Raw genomic sequence first — 15,148 nt, 5'->3', positions numbered from 1 at the left:
TTTATTTTGACTCAAAGCTTTGCACGTAAGCCTCAGAGTTACAGCGTTCCCATAAAATGGTTTTACTGTGAAAAGGGTGGATGTTGTTGAATTATGTGTGCTTTGAAACAATTTAATGTGAGCCTACAGCGCTGTTATTTATAGAAGGCGAGTTTCTGAGTGCGTTCCCGAGGTCGTGTTTATTTTGTTTCTCAGGGAGGGTAAAAACATTCCCCTCCAGAAGTTTTATAAAGTCTTTCGCTTGAAGACAGCGAAAGAAACTTGAGACAATGGGACACTGTTGCACAGACAGTGGGATGCTCTGTGACCTTGCCCATGATCTCCGCTCCCCGTGCTGGGAACAGAGGATGTCTGAGATCATAGCCCCACAGACAGGCTTGCATCCCCCTCAGCACACCACAGGCCGCCGCACTTGGCTCAATTTCTAGCTTGCGATAACATCCAAGGCTAATTCCTCCAGCAGACTTCACATGAGAGCCACGTGTGGGGCGAGACGACAACCAACGGAGCATCTCTCGAGCCAATCGCCCCACCTGAGAACATCTGGCCCTGGGCAGAACAACCCGCAGCTTTCATCTGGCCTTGAGAAGCAAGGGGTGGAAAGAGTGACTTTCTCATACTGTAAATATGGACAGTCTCAGACAGCTCACTGTTTCCTCAAAGCGTCATCAGCATTAGTCTGTCTGTAGAGATCAGCAGGGCTTTTCTTTGCCAAACCTGGTGCATTCGACTTGTACATGGTCTCAACTAGAAGGACAGGAACGACAAACTGTTCTCAGATCAGCTTTCATACTTGGCAGCACCTGTTACGACAGAACGCCCATTCAGCTGGGATGGTGTCCCGTTTATTTTAAGCTCTGTTCCTCAGGATGTTAGGTTAGACAGCAAATAACTTTGTTGTTTCTAACTTTTAAGAAGGGTCCTGCCAAATGCCCCAAGACTGGTCTTGTAGCCTGGTTGAATACCGCGAACCCATTAAAGATACAACAGGGGCTCATTCACACAAAATGTGTATTCATGCAAATCGGTAAATACCGAAAAAATGCTAGGAGTTTCCTGTAATCCTGAATTAAAAACAACCATATTTATTCTGCTATATTTAGGCTTATTCACCCATTCTATTAAAAAAATATTGGATCCGAATGATTTTCATGACATTTGGTTTAGATGACAATTCGTGCACATGCATTTTTCACCCGATGCAGACGGAGGACCAGACTAAAAATGCTGTGAAAGTATTTAGGAGGAAACACACAGTGCGACTGGTAAAGTCAGATTGCCAAGCTAATTACTCGAGCTGGCTCTTTATAGTGAAATGATGACACACGGTGCTGTGCGACAAGTGAGGTACTATTCCTGAGCTAATGACTCTTATGAGTCTGTTCTTTTCAGTGAAATAATAACATACAGAGTGACCACGAGAAGTCTGATTCCCGAGCTACCATATGAGGCGGGCTTTTAAAGGGGTGGTAAACCACGATTTCACTATTCTAACTTAAGCTAGCGTGTAATGTTGCTGCTTTAGCATAAACAACATCTGCAAAGTTACAACGTTCAAAGTTTAAAGCAAAGGGAGATATTTGCTTTTAAAGAAATCAGTTTCTAAGAACTACAGCAAACGGCCAGTAGGCGACTACACACATTCCTCCAGGGTTGGTGACATCACCAGGCTCAATATTTACATAAACCCCTCCTCCGAGAATATTAAATAGGGGGGGGGGAGGCCATTTTGTATCGCGGCGCTGTTGTGGTATAGTTTGGCTGGAGTGTTGTTGCCGCGATGCCGAGGAAACGCTGTTATATTCATCCGGATTACAGGTCTGGGGTACTTGCTTTGTTCAGCCTTCATAGGGACAGGGGTGCGTTGCAGAGCGTTTAACATACAACATGTTATATGCACGTGTGTATGAGACAGAAGGGAACAGGCACGTGCGGGGCTCCTGCAGCACATCTCACGGAGGGAAACTTTCACAATGTTCGCGAGTTCAACATTGATTTGCACAACGTCAGCTGCATAAGACAAACACTGCCAGTGTGTGAATGCACGACGCGCGCGGGGCTCCCTCCCGCAGCACATTTCACGGAGGAAAACTTTCACAATGTTCGCGAGTTCAATGCAGGATATGCACAACGGCTTGACCTGAAAGCTGGATTTACAAACAGAAGCTGTTTACGGGCCACAACCTGTAAGTCTGATTTATTTTTCATCGATGTGTTTTCCTGTAATAGGTTGTAGCAAGGAAGTAAACAGATGACAACACTGTTCTGCAAACCAGTCTGTTAAATGCTTATTCATACTTAACGTTATCCGACGAACACCTATCGTTACAAACACTAACGTTAAAATCTCAACAGCGAACTTGGCATTAGTGTAAATGATTCTTTGATTAGAGCTTTTATGTATTATTTATCTACAGGCATGCTAAACATGGTTCTGTGTGTGATTTGGCTACTATAGTAAAGCCAGTGTTTAGTGTTTTGGGTTAATAGTTCTTGCGACAGATATTTGGCTATAATCGTTCTAAAAATACAAAAGTAACAGTGCCATTCAGTAGCGATCACTATAGATCCGCAGTCTTTACTCATTAAGACTGAACAGGTTCTGCTCGATCATCTTCACTAAAATGTTCTGGGTCTGATTCGGGCTCAGATTGGTGTGGTTTTATTGACGCCATCGTTTCTAATACTACCCAAAGCACAGTCCACCGGTAAGGTAAGGGGCGTGACGTTTCCGACAAACGTACACTGCGGTTAGCGAATCACAACACACTGGGCCAGCTAACCAATCTGAGCCCACTGCGTATTTTTGAGGGACTGGCTTCATACAACCCGGAAAGCATCAGACCGTTTTACAAGGAGGGACAGAGCAGTGTAGAATAAATGTCAAATATATGAAAAATAATGATTTTTTAAAAAAAACGAAGCATTAACACGTTACAGTGCACCCCACAAACACAATCAAGCCTTCAAAACAATGTGTTTTACCACCCCTTTAAGTGATTCAGTAACGAGCAGTGAAGTCTGATTCCCAAGCTAATGACTCTTGTGAGGCGATTCTTTTTTCTGAATCAAATGCATAGAGCACAAGCAGTGAAATCTGATTCCTGAACAAAAGACTCTTATGAACTAGTTATTTTCCAACTTAGAGCAGTTTCTCAGTTGTCTGAGTCACTTACTGATGCGCAAGTCATTCATTTCATCATGTAAACAGCAGTAAACCAAGAACTGATACTGTGTTATGTGTCAGGCTTTAGAAACCTAAATCGGTGCAGTTACTGAGTGGTTCTTCATATGACAATGTGTAGTTAAAGAATCAGTGGTATTTTAGAACATTAAAGGGATAGTTCACCCAAAAATAAAAATGACCCCATGATTTACTCACTCTCAGGCCATCCTAACTGTATATGACATTCTTCTTTCAGACGAATACAATCAGAGTTATATTAAAAATGTCCTGGCTTATCCAAGCATTATAATGGCGGAAAAAATTTTAAACTTTATAAAATAAAATATCTATCTTTGCCAGACCGCCTTCCGTATTCAACTGACTCAGAAAGTGTAGCTCCACTCGCAGTTCAAAGCGCTTACGCTACATTCTAGTCATACTTCACGCCAGTTAAATTTTTTTCGTAAGTTGAATACGTAAGGCGGTCTGGTGGAAGCTAGATATTTTACTTTATAAAGTTTTAAATATGGATATTTTTCTTACACAAACCCATTGATTCACTTCAGAAAGCCTTTATTGACCCCCCAGAGCCGTGTGGATTACTTTTATAATGGATGGATGCAAAAAAAAGTTTGGATTAGCCAGGACATTTTTAGCCAGGACAACTCTGATTTTATTCGTCTGAAAGAAGAATGGCATATACACCTAGGATGGCTTGAGGGTGAGTAAATTATTGAATAATTTTAATTTTTGGGTGAACTATCCCTTTAACCCTTAAACGCTGTGACCTGGGACGTCATTCACTACCCTTCTCCTCATTCATTTTTTAAAGTTAGACATCAACCTTCAACAGTATTCCTCAATCAATTCATTATAAACAATATAACAAGAAAAAAAAAATGATAAAGGAATGCCCATTTTCCCATTAAGAATAGGAAGTATCATTAACTTGAAATGGCTCAGCGATTTACTGCAGAGCAAGTACTGAACGCAATCAAATATCAGTGTCACTGGCACTTGATGGTGGATCTGGTGAAGAAGCTGTCAGCGATCAAAATATTGATTTTAAAGCTGTTGAAAAAGATAGCTTTGAGAATATGTTTCGAGAATATGTATTCGAGAACGAGATCACAAATATGAGCCAGATGCTGAATGTACTGGGAAATGAGCTCTGACGAGGACAGTGATGATTGTATAAAACATCTGCTCAAACTGAACCCTTTTAAGCTCCAAAAGGTAGCAAAATGTGCTTTATTTTATTCTTCTGTAATTGTCACTTTAATATCAGTAGAGTTTTATATTATCACGACAAGCAGAGATCCATCCGTGTTAGATATAGACCGGGTTGCTAAAGATCCGAATATATAACAATGATTGGCAAAAATGCATTTAAAGGTGCTGTATGTAAGAATGATAGCTAGTGGTTGAAATGAGCAGTCCAAATTCAAAAAATTGTTTGCCCCGCCCCCTCAGACTCACGCTCACACGAGATGAGTTGATTTATCCACGTTTTAATGTTTTTTTTTTTGTTGTGATTTTAAGATGGATGCCGAGGCTTTTTAGGTCGGGTAGAATCTGCGATCTCTGACCCAGTTTGTTTGCTGGCTTCCATGGCAGCAATACGCTGTGTTTTCCACCAACTGGCAACTTGTGGTGTCGAAATACTATTGGGTAAACTGGCAACGTGCGGTATCACACAGACCAAAACAAAAACAGAAATTCCGACACGAAACGCACATTTTAAAGTAAAATAACTGGCTGCAGCATTGTTTGTATGTGTATGTGAACTTAGCGTGTTTCCTAAATACACTCTAAAAAAAAGGTTCTGTATGGCACCAAAAAAGGTTCTTGGCTCGTAATCATAGGGGAACCTTTTTAAGTGCTATATAGCACCAATTTTGGTGCTTCAGTGATTCTTCAGCAGTTCTTCACCGGTTCTTTGACTAAGGTGCTATATAGCACAGCTAACTAAGGTGCTATATAGCACCGCTAACTAAGGTGCTATATAGCACCGCTACCATCTACAGAACATGTTAAGATATGGTGCTATATAGCACCAAAAGTGGTTCCTCTATGATTATGACGAAGAACCATTTTTGGTGCCATATAGAGTGTAGGCTATCTGCAAACATATTAAGTTATTTTTATGCTTTAGTACAGTCAAAAACATACATACAGCACCTTTAAGGGTTAATAATTCAAATAAATTTAAAACTATTTCTTCCTCTCTAGAAGTGTTGATGGAACAGTCAAAGCTACACTGTGTGATATTTTCCCCCATCTAGCGGTGAAAAGGTATATGACCATCCAGTGAATATTAGTTTCTGTTCCTCTCAATTCCGATTTCGTTTTTAACTCCTACGGTGGCCGATTTAGTCCAAGATTAACATGGCTTCCAGTTCGACCTCGTCCACATTCGACACGGTGCCATCGAGTGTTAAAACGCGATAGGCGAAGCTTGAATTTACGGGTATGTCCCTCTTTGGCTAATGTACTTTCAAGATGGAGGGGCAACATGGCGACCCGCATTCGAACCCCTCACTCGTATGTATTTTCAGTGGCATATTATAAACTTACGAGAATACTTTATTACTTGAAAGAAGTAAATATACATTAATGAGCACATATATTTTTGAAAGAACTAAGTGTTTTTACCTAAGAATAAACTAAAAAAGTTACACAGTGTAGCTTTAATGAATGATCAGAATAATAACCATTAAATTCCTTACAATTAATTGCAGCTATATTTAGGAGTGTTACAGTCTGCAAATGTGTTGTTTCAGTTCATAAGGACTGGCTAGGCAAGCAGAATGAGTGAGCATTTGCCTTTGGCTCCTAGCGGCCCATCCTCTGCCAGCACTGCACAGTGTCCAGTCAGGCCTACAGTAGCACCTAAGCTAGGCCTGTGTTTGGTTTGGGAGCAAGGAAGTGCGGTTGGGCAGTAGGATTTGGTCTGGCCGGCATCGCCCTCCCTCCTTCCCCCCTGCAAAAAAACTCCAGAGGCCTGCGGCCTAAACACTGCTGCCATTCAGCTGCCCCGCGTGCTGGGGATAAAGTTGGGATTGTTTGTCAGCGGACTGCAATGCGAGGAATGCAGAGCTCCAATTCCCCTCTGGGAAAGGAACACTGAAGGGTGGACATTCCGTCCTTTTTTTTCTCTCTCTCTCTCTCTCTTTCTCTCTCTCTCTCTCTCTCTCTGTCTCTCTCTCTCTCTCTCTCTCTCTCTCTCTAACTCTCTCTCTCGAAATCACCTTTTTTTCGTCAGGAACGATCCATTTACCACATTCAGCAGCAGCCTCAATCATAACGGTTCTGACAGAAGTGGAATAACAGATCGGATCTCTCCCTGGTGAGCTATTCTGAGTTCCTGGCAAAAGTGAGCTTAGAGGCCCACTAGCCCCTTCACATGAGGATTCCATATCCACAGTCTACCCCACTGGCATTTCCTAGCGCACTCCATCATTCCCTGTGACATCACATTTCTGTCACACACTAACGCAATTTCCTCCTTGCATAAACGCGCCACACTCCCAGTGCCACCGGCTTTGCTTGACATATGGTACCGTCAGCAAGGGGCGACGTCCTTAATGAATATGTTCCTGAACTAAACAAACTCAGTGAAAGGCTTCTGCTGAGATTTTTAAAGCTCCCTTTGATGTTTCTCCCAACAAATGAGCTTGCAGATCTGCAATGAGAGCCTGATACAAGGAGAGCTTGCCTTCTAGCTTGTTTCGAGACCACACAGCCCATAAAGAAAGATGGTGCCTGTTCACATTTGTTGGCTTACTGGGCCAGTCCCGTGATTTAGACCAGCAGCAGCATGTGTTCACCTTTAACTCCTATAGAATGATGTCACTTTATGACAATCATGTGACTAACAAAACAGTTTAATTAAAAACACCTACTGCAGCCTGACAACATCTGCTCTTCTGGCCAGCTGTGCGCTCACATGGTTCAAGAAAACCACCATTGGCAAGCTTGCTCTGCCAAGATTCAAAGGCTGGAGGACACATTACACCAGGTGCTTGCAAGGTCATGACCATTTCACTTAATTGGAAAATAATTGGAGGATCTAGCTCACTTTTCTCTACTACATGTGAGCAATAATAACTTTTATTAAACAGTCATTCATGATGTTAAAAAGCTCTGTTCCAAAACCTAGTGAGTTTCCTACAGGCAGCTGTCTTCAAAGGCCTTCAGCGGTCATTAAACCTCATAAGTGACTGATTTCACATGCACTATTTACCATTTTGCATGTCATACAAATAATGCTCAAGAATATGGGAAATTTAACTCACAATTGAGTTCACTGTTGCAAAATGAAAAAAGGGATACCCTAAACATAAACATACTTAACACACACAAATTGGTAATGCTTTAGATTACAGCCCGGAAAGTACTGCATAAATAAAGCAAATTTACAGCGTAACTTTCGGTAATTATAGTCTACCTATAAAGTAAGTATGTGTAGTTATAAGGGAACAATATGTAATTTTTGGGGAATAAAGGGGGTAACTATCAGGAAAATTAACAAATTATTTATGCTGTAAATATTTTTTCATTAAGGGGAAATTATCCATGTTAAAAGAAAAAGTACACCCAAAAATGCAGCCCGCAGATTCATACTTACCCTGTTTTTAATTTTCCTGATAGTTACCCCTTTATTCCCCAAATATTACATATTGTTACCTTATACCTACACGTACGTACTTTATGGTTACACTATAATTACAGAAAGTTACGCTGTAAATTCGCTTTACGAAGTATTTTCCGCGCGTTACCCACACATTTTGCTTAAATAGTCTGTTTTAATCCATATAAACTATTTTTGATACTTTTCATTCATTTAACTACATTTGTAATGCATAAAAATGATAAATGTTCTTCCAGTTTGTAAGCCATCTTTAAAGGCCCTTTCTCACCAAAAATTATAAACTTTGTTAATTCGTTAACATTAGTCAATCATTTTATAAATATACAATGCCCTCTACTAATATTGGCACCCGTGGTAAATATGAGCAAAGACGGCTGTTAAAATAAATCTAAATAGTTTATCCTTTTGGTCTTTCATTCAAATTCTAAACTTTCATTGAAGTAAAAGAATTGAAACTGCGGGAAAATTACATAATGAAATAAATGTTTTTCTCCAAAACACGTTGGACACAATTATTGGCACCCCTAGAATTTTTTATGAGTAAAATATCTGAAGTATATTCCCATTCATTTTTTTCTTTTTTAGCACACCAGGGTGACTAGGAGCATGAAATTGTCCAGTCATGACTTCCTGATCCACAGGAGTATAAATATGAGGAAACACAAAGGCCAATTCCCCTTAATCATTCATCACAATGAGTAAAACCAAAGAATATATTTCTGATGTGCAGCAAAAGATTGGAGAGCTTCACAAAATAGAAAATGGCCGCATGTAAGAAAATAGCTAAAGCATTGAAAATCCCCATTTCCACCATCAGGGCAATAATTAAAAAGTTCCAATCAACTAAAGATGTTACAAATCTGCCTGGAAGAGGACGTGTGTCTATATCGTCCCAATGCACAGTGAGGATGAGTGTTTGAGTGGCCAAAGACTCTCCAAGAATCACAGCTGGAGAATTGTAGAGATTAGTTGAGTCCTGGGGTCAGAAAGCCAAAAAAAAAAAAGAAAAACATTACCTACATCACCACAAGTTGCTCATCCAGAAAAGGGACCTGGTTCTGTGGTCAGATGAAACTTAAAAAAGAGCTTTTTGGCAGCAAACCCACCAGATGGGTTTGGTGCAAACAGGGATAAAAAGTATCTCATGCCCACGGTTAAATATACTGCTGGATGTTCTGGGCCTATTTTTTTGCTGAAGGTCCTGGACATCTTGTTCAGGCTACATGGATTCTAGCAAATACCAACAGATCCAAAATCAAAACCTGACAGCTTCTGCTAGAACTCTTATAATGGCCCCTGGTTGGATCTTTCATCATGACAATGATCCAAAACAAACATCAAAATCAACACAAAAATGTGTCACTGAGCACCAAATGAAGCTTCTGCCATGGCGTCCCAGTCTCCTGACCTGAACCCTGTAGAAAATGAGTGAGCTGAACTGAAGAGAAGAAGCACCAACATGGAGCTGGGAATCTGAGGGATCTGGAGAGATTCTGTATGAAGGAATGGCCTCTGACCTCTTGTCAGGTGTTCTCCAAACTCATCAGGCATTATAGAAGAAGACTCAGAGCTGTTATCTTGGCGAAAGGACGTTGCAATAATTGTGTGCCAATAATTGAGGCCAACGTTAACTAGAGAAAAACATTTATTTAATAATGAGATTTCCCCCCACTTTCAATTTTGTTTGACTTCAATGAAATGTTAGAATTTTGTGCATTTTTGGAATGAAAGATCAAAAGGATAAACAATGCAGATTTATTTTCACAGGCTCCTTTGCTCAGATTTATCTAGGGTGCCAATATTAGTGGAGGGCATGTAGGCCTGTAATGTTTCATTGTTCATGCTACTTCATAATACTTAGCTATTGTTAATTTATACAACTTGAAATATTTAATAAATAATAAGTAGTAATAGTAAAATTTATTTTAAAAAAAAGATTTACAAATGTTATAAAAGTATTGCTTATTAAACATCCTATCCAAATGCAACACGTTTTCGCATACCTGCGTAAAGCTGCATTACTGACCTAAGTCTCTGATGTCCCCAGAGAGTGTAAGTGTATAAGTTTTAGCCAAAATACCCCACAGATCATTTTTTATAGCATGTTAAACTTGTCAGTTTTTGAGGGTGAGCAGCTCCGATTACCTTACGCAGACACACACTGAAAATGTCAGAAACTGTTTAGCCTTTTATATATGAAGTTATGTAGCTGAGTGGAATGAAGTATCGTCAAGTCATGGATTCGAATATTCTGTCATAATAATCTATAAATCGCTTGTGTGGGAACTGTTGTAAAATACCTTCAGAGCCAGAGAATATATGCTGCATGAAGATAGAACAGGTATAGTTAAGTTTAATTATGGTTATAATTTATGTTGTCATCTTGCTTTTATGGCATGCTATTGCATTTGTGTTGCGTACTGTATTGCAATGAAAAGAGGTATACTACAGCTTGAGCAGATTCCTAAATGTGCTCTATTACAACAACTCTTCTTCTTCTCAACATAGCCTCACCCCCTTTATTGCGTGTTCCCGTGGGCAGGGTTTATGTCAATTTTAAGGTTAGCAATGTCACTAACCCAGGAAGAAGCTTGTTGTAGTCCCTACTAGCCATTTGTTGTAGTCCTTAAAATATCTCCCTTTGCTTTGAACTTTGAGTGTCGTAACTTTGCAGATGTTGTTTATGCTCAAACATCAACATTACACACTAACTAAAGTTAAAAAATTGAAATTATAATCAACCACCCTTTAAAATACTATGCTTGGAATAGGTTTTGGAGTAGAGCTGAAGGGGATGTTTTTTGTCGGCTACACTGCCTCTGGCATTGAGTAGCAATGCATAATTGCGTTGTGTTAAGAATTTCAGGTCGGACACGTTTAGAACCAAATGACACACATAAATGAGCTTGTGTTACCAAAATAGTCTGCATTCTTATACTTTTAGAGATCATCCTAGACACGGTCCTGACGTGAAGGGTGTTTGAGTATGAACTCTGAGAAAGCACTGCAGGCAGGCCTGTCCTTCACAGAGACGCTAATGACATATAGCCGACATGTTTTTAAAAAAAATAACCTATAAACTAAACAATAGAAAAAATGTGTGTCAGCTACACTAACAGATATGTTCAAACTCGACTCACTGATGTAAGCTATAGCCTTTGGAAATGAAAGTGTGTGTGTGTTTGCGTGTGATTTGTGTTCTACAGGTCAATGCCTGAAGGAATATTCCTTGACCTTCCAGTGGTTCGTTCAGTAATGCCACTGATTTAACAGCAGTGGCTCAGCAGATAGATGTCTGGCGCTGCAGTGCTGACTGTGGGAGTTTTGAGAGTTGGCCAGCTCTGCCAGAGGGTTTACCGCCTGTGCTTTATGACCCAAGTCGGTTCATGCCAGACCAAAGCCGTTTTAGCGAGTAAATAGCCTATCAATAGCTTTCCTCCCTCGTCGGTTTGCTCTTAAATCTCATTATACAGACCACACATTATCAAAGACACATGCAGATCACAGACCTCCTGTGGACATCAAAACTACCCACATCTACTTAATAATATCATAGTGAGATTTAATGTGACCGCACTGTCCTAGTTGCCTAGAAATGTCATTAACCATTAATATTAAGAATACTTGGACTGTCCTGATTTTAATGCTATAGTACAGAAAGTACTCTTTTAAAGATTTTACTTTTATATGTGTGTGTGTGTGCGTTTATGTGATTTATGAGGACACAAATTTGTATAATGACATGGGTATTACACTGGTATTACAATGTAAACGGGGTTTATGAGGACATTTCATATGTCCTCATAATTAAATAGCTTTAAAAACATACTAAACAATGTTTTATTAAAAATGTTTCCTGTGATGGGTAGGTTTAGGGGTAGGGGTAGTGTAGGGGGACAGAATGTAGTTTGTACAGTATAAAAACCATTACGCCTACACTGTAAAAAATGTATAATCTTCCCAACTCAAAATTTTCTAGTGACTGGTCACATCTAAATTTTTCAATTGGCCAAATTGAATTTCTGTGAATTGAATTTTATCCATTGTGGCAACAGTCTGTTAACATGGGCTCAATTAGAAATAATATGTTGAGCCAATGGAAAAATGTAATTTACCTATGGAATATCCTCATAATGTAGTTGCACCAACGTGTGTGTGTGTGTGTGTGTGTGTGTGTGTGTGTGTGTGTGTGTGTGTGTGTGTGTGTGTGTGTGTGTGTGTGTGTGTGTAAAAATGTATCTATTTTTTATTTCTTCAATTGTGCCATGAAAATAGAATTTGATGCTGATATGGCACTAAAATAAATAAAAGAACACTCAAAAAATTCACTTTATTTTAGCAATTCATCTTAATTTAACACAATTATATCAGGTTTCTGGTTCAAATGTAATTGATTCATGTTAAACTGACTTAAAACCGCTGCTCTTCGACATAACTTGATATTTTCATTTTGAAATAACATGTTTCAATCAAGTAACCCAATCAAACAAGACTTTCACTTCCCATCATGCTTTGCAATGGGGCTGAATTCGGAGAGTAGATGTTTAAATAAAGTGCTATTTGATGCATTTTTAACAAGATGAGAAAATGGAGAGACTTTTTAATGCTTAATGTTTTGTTATGTTGGTATTTAAAAGTTTTTGTTATGTTAGTGTTTTTGGAGGTTACCATTGTGGTGAAGTGTAGAGCACGTGCTTATGGTGGGGACTTGCAAATAACAATGAAAGTTGTTTTAATAATAAAAAAATTAACTTCTTTGGGCATGCTATGGATGTAAGAAAACCATCTTCTGGCTAGCCAATAAGACCTTGTAAAAGGTTTTGTAAATGTTGTAAAAAATAGTATTGCACTAAATAAAAATAATCAATTAAACTGGATTACTTGTTTTGGTTTGTTTTTTATATTCATTTTAGAATAATTAAATTGAATAGTTTTGGACAAAATTAAGAATGTTAACCTGATTTAACTAAATGGCATTGAATTAACCTTACGTAAAAAACTTAAGTTTAATGAAATAAACAATCTTAATTAAATTCAACATAACCCAATTACGTGGAACCTGTTAACATAAAAAAATTAAGTAAATCCAACGTATAATTTTTTTGAGTGAAATATGAACATTACTCACAAAATGTAACGAGAACTTCATTTGGAAATCAGATTACACGGATTAAAAAGAAAATGAAATACTTCATAACTTTAAGGAACACTAGAAAAAAACGTCATCGCATTATTCTGAGTGACCTACCTTTTGTGGTCTGCAGATCTTCAAGTTACAACTTATAGCATTCCTTCAAAAATGGGACTTATTTGGTTTCTTCCTATTGAAAAGAGGCTCGCCCTGTTCATTTTTCTATTCTTTTCTCTGCCCTGATTCAAATGACGAAACATATGATAACTTAGTCTTACCCCCTGAGGCTTCAGTGCATTCCAGACATGAATTTATGGTTTCGCCGTGCTGTTTCTCCAACACTTCCCTGGATACTTATTTCAGTGATGGTTGGTTTATAACAATGGTGTTAGGTTTGACACACATATTTAACGTTAACATACTCCATATATACTGACTAAAGCTTGAGGGAAAACGTGTTTTGATTGTTTGGTGTTGAAGGATTGTGATAATTTCAAACGAGCTGGGAACCGCATCGTGTGCTGCAGAAACTGTTTAAGATGTTTTAGACAGGTTGTAATTAAAAATCCTCATTAATTGAGATTGATTCAGCCATTTTGTGTGTCAAACACCATCAAAATCATCAGACGCTGGTTTGAATGCTGCAGACGTTTTAATTTAAATGGCTCATTAATGGCGACTGACTCATCTTTTTAGTAACACATGAATAAAACCATCAGTTACATTTTTTATTGACCTAAATTTGGCTTGAGATCACTGTTAATAGGACTGCACAAGATCACATTCATTAAATTCGAATAAACACACTCATTAAATTCAAACTTAATTTGCGCTCTTTCGAAATGTCAGATGTCAGCCTGTCAGGTTTATGAATATCATGAACATAATTATCTAAACAGCGAATTATTACACTTGCCCAGTGTTGTGGTAGCGGTCCGGTTGACCTGCCCTCAGTGATTCAAGGATGAAGACAAGGAGCGTCATTGTTCCAGGGGAAACAAGACAGACAGGTGTGACTCACACACATGGATGTTATTGGCATGGACAGAGGAGAAATATTTCCCAGACCAACCAAAATATAAAACATCAAATTCATTTTCCATTAAAGTTTTTCACTTTTACATGAGCCACACACTTTTAGGCAAATCAATTTGGCTGTGCAGAATATACAGTTCCAATTATTGGACACTTTTGGATATTCAAGTCTCACAAAATAATGTTATTGCATTGGACACTAAATATCAAACCAAGTAGCATTTTACATTTTTTTGTTTTTTTAAATAACTGGTGTCAAAAGTGATTTTTAGTGGACGAAGTCAGTTCACACAGCTTGTTTACATTTTTGGGGTTGGTATTAATTTTTTTTTATTTTTCTTTAAGAATATTATACTCACCAAGGCTGCATTTATTGGATCAGAACTACAGTAAAAACTGTAATATTGTAAAATATTATCACAAGTTAAAATAACAATTTTGTATTTGAATATATTTAAAAATGTAATTTATTCCGTTATCAATGCTGAAAACAGTTGTGCTGCTTAATATTTTATTTACTTAGGTTTCTTTGATGAATAAAGTTCAAAAGAACTGCATTTATTGGCAACAATTTTTTTAACTTCAATATAAAAGTCTTTACAGTCACTTCCGATCAATTCAATGCATCCTTGCTAAATAAAAAGTATTAATTTAATACAACATTTTTTTTTAAATCATACTGACCCCTAACTCTTGAATGGTAGTGTAGTTCATAAACTAACTTTTCTAAATACTTTTCTTAATTTTGAACAAAATATTTATTGTTCTATCATGTAAAACACAAAAAGTTTTTTAAATGATTGCTTGAAAAGTGTGTTTGTTCTTTTAGCGTAGTCTTGGTGTCCAAACAACTTTGCAGCCAAAGAATAACATCATATATGACGTATTATATTACCATTTTGTGCCATGAAATGATATTGTCATGAGAGTACATATGAGGTGTTGCCCTCATTTTAAAGGCTGCCGTATTAAGTTACTGGTTTTATGTTTTGCATTTTATATTCTTTTGTGAACACAATTCTGTTATGACTTTTTCTATTTTGTTGTTTTTCTGAAGTCAAATACTGGTTTCATCTGCAGTTACAATTGAGGAAGCGAAACAAAACCTCTCTTACAGATAACAAGTGTAGATAACAGAAAATAGCTGATATTAATTACATCA

This window comes from Gobio gobio, assembly GCF_949357685.1.
Source record: "Gobio gobio genome assembly, chromosome: 15".
NCBI classification, from domain to species: Eukaryota; Metazoa; Chordata; class Actinopteri; order Cypriniformes; family Gobionidae; genus Gobio; species Gobio gobio.
Note: the sequence above shows the minus strand (reverse complement) of the source record.